At 53.5% G+C, this 2,500-nt stretch overlaps 1 long non-coding RNA gene across 1 annotated transcript; it reads right to left on the bottom strand.

Moving 5' to 3' along the window:
• Positions 1-27: 27 nt before the first annotated feature.
• On the bottom strand, positions 28-570 carry LOC134965423 (uncharacterized). The gene is made up of 2 exons (XR_010188352.1): positions 360-570; positions 28-273 (listed from the first exon to the last, which is right to left on the bottom strand). It is a non-coding gene; the product is annotated as an uncharacterized LOC134965423 (long non-coding RNA).
• Between the last annotated feature and the right edge of the window lie 1,930 nt (positions 571-2,500).

The following is a 2,500-nucleotide window of genomic DNA, read 5'->3' as shown; positions in this document are numbered from 1 at the left end:
TTTAATTAGAGATAGAGGAAACGTGTATTCAGCAGCAGATACATTTTATTCAGGAAAGGTTCTTTCTCATTTCAGCAGTAATTCGGTTCTTAATGTAAAACTTAACCGAGAGCCAGTTCCGAGCCTTCAGCGCTTGTCGTTCTGCCCTTAGGCACGCATCACAGTCATTCTTGCCCGGCACCTTGAATGAGCGAATGAACCGAATCATGTGACGTTCAACAGCTTTCACTTCTGCTGGGGTCCACGGATTGCGCTTGGTACCCCTTCTGTCACCTGTGCGGGAGAAGAAAGGTCAGTCACCACGCAACGCCACCACCAGTCATGGACGCATCTCAAATGGAATGGACAGTCACACCCACCTTTAGCTGCACCTCCATCCACCGCCGACACCACACTGCCAGCTTCTTTTCCCATGTGCCCCATGGGAACCTCAGTATCCTGACTCTCTGGCTCATCCCCAGAGTCATCGCTCACCACCTGGATCGGCTCTGTGGATAGAGAAGGACAGGGAAACCGATCACACCAGCCCACTTAGACAGTCAGTCCCTGGAGCCACACTGTCAAGTGATACCTACCGTTTGGATCAATGGAGATCTCTTCCAGATTGTGGCCCCGGAATTCAGCCATTCTCCCTTGCTCGAGAGCCAGAAACAGCTTGCTCAACTTGGCCAGTTGAAGGGTACCCTCCGGGAGGCGGTAATAATGCCGGTGCACCCGAATATCATGTCCAAGGAAATCAGCAAGCTGATCCATCTCTGTATCGCTCAGGTTGAGGACTCTGGAAAGTGTAGCCACATGCTTCCGTAGGCGGGTGGAAGATAATGCTTCGGGGTGCTTGGCCCCACACTCCCGGGCGTAGAGACGTATGCAGTCGGATCCCCTATAATGGGACATGGCTGTTGGCCTAGCAAACATGTAGATATTGTGTGGGGTCACACCACATTCTGTCCGCTTCTCTATGAGGAGCTCCATCGCTTTCTGCATGCTTGGGGATAGCAGGACAGGGACTTTCCTGCCTCTTTTCCCAGGAATCTCAATACGGGAGAAGTGACGACAGAGTGCCTTCTCCAGCTCTGACAGGGCCTGGGCCACATCACCCTGCAAATCGGCTGTGTGCCGTAAATCGAAGGAGGAGAGCAGCATCTTGGAAACCTCACCTTCTCTCCTGCGGTTGAAGAGAATCAGCTGCGTGAGGGTAACTTTGGCCAACATGGACCACTGCTGTTTGGAAGGGTGGGCGGACAACTCATCGATGTACTCTCGCTGACGGTCAAGGAGGTACAGGTTCAAGCGCTTAACATCATCAGTGAAGGGCAGAAGCAGCGGTGCATTCCATTTTATCTCTCGAAGTGTCTTCAGGGCAGCAGTGGAGATTAGCTCGCTCCACCTCGCCTCATAAATTTTCCGAAAGTTTCGGGCACGCTCCTCTGTCAGGGCACTGCCCTCCATCAGTGCCTGACACTCCACCATAGCTGAAATCTTCTGCAAGCTGTGTCCCACCTTCAGAGCCAACGAGGGTATTTTATATGTATTGGTGCGGTCATCGTAACCGGCCAGGCTCCTCACAGCATGCACCACTTGCAGGAAATTCTGTGGGCAAATGAAATCTTCCATACACCGCAACGGTGTGACCTTCATCGCCTTCAGCAGAAGCCGCCCCACCTCTCTGAGCTTCTGACGGATGTAATCATGCTTGCTGACATCGGACCCCAGACGGTTATAGAGGTGCTGACCGAACTGCATAATCCAGCGGTCCCCTTTGATTACCGGTACCACATCATCATAATTCATTCCGCTCAGCAACTTCCAGAGGCCAGTGCCAACATCTTTCGGGAGCGGTGTGGCGTAAGTGAAGAGACCCTGCACCCTGGTTCTTCCAGGTTTGGGGCTGACACTTTTGCGGAGCGGGCACCTCTTCACATGGCGCCACAGGTGCTTCCTGGAGAATAGCCCTTTACATTTTACACAGTGCATGAAATCTTGGGGAGCCGTTGCTTCTTTCGGCTGCTTGCACGGTAGGAGGACTCTGCTGCCCTCGCGGAGAACCCCGACATTATGGGCAAAGTTTCCCCGGGTGCGAATCAGGTCTAGCTGCACTGTCCTTTCCCTGGAGCGCTTCGGAAAGCTGAGTGCCCTTGCAACCTCATGCTCATTGTGGTGGACAGCTTGAACATGTCTCGCAATTTTTGAGAATGGCCTCTCGCACCACAGGCAGAAATTTTTCTTGTTACATGCAATCGAACCATCTGCTTTTCGGGTAAGTACCTGGACCGACACTGCGCGGGCCGGATGGAGACTTGGTTCGGCCTCCGCGGAGCAAGCCCCGGACACTTCCAGAACCTTCCTGCCGTGAAAAGACGTCTCCTCCCCTCCACTATCATCCGAGCTGCTCAACTCTGACGAGTCGGGGAGATAGTCTTCGTCACTGCCGTCGGTTCCGTACATTGCCTCACTGCGACCAGCAGACCCAGCACTTCCGGAGTTTGTGGCGCACACACCG

Source organism: Pseudophryne corroboree, chromosome 10, assembly GCF_028390025.1.
Source record: "Pseudophryne corroboree isolate aPseCor3 chromosome 10, aPseCor3.hap2, whole genome shotgun sequence".
Classification (NCBI taxonomy): domain Eukaryota; kingdom Metazoa; phylum Chordata; class Amphibia; order Anura; family Myobatrachidae; genus Pseudophryne; species Pseudophryne corroboree.
Note: the sequence above shows the minus strand (reverse complement) of the source record. Positions and strands in the feature narration are given on the sequence as shown.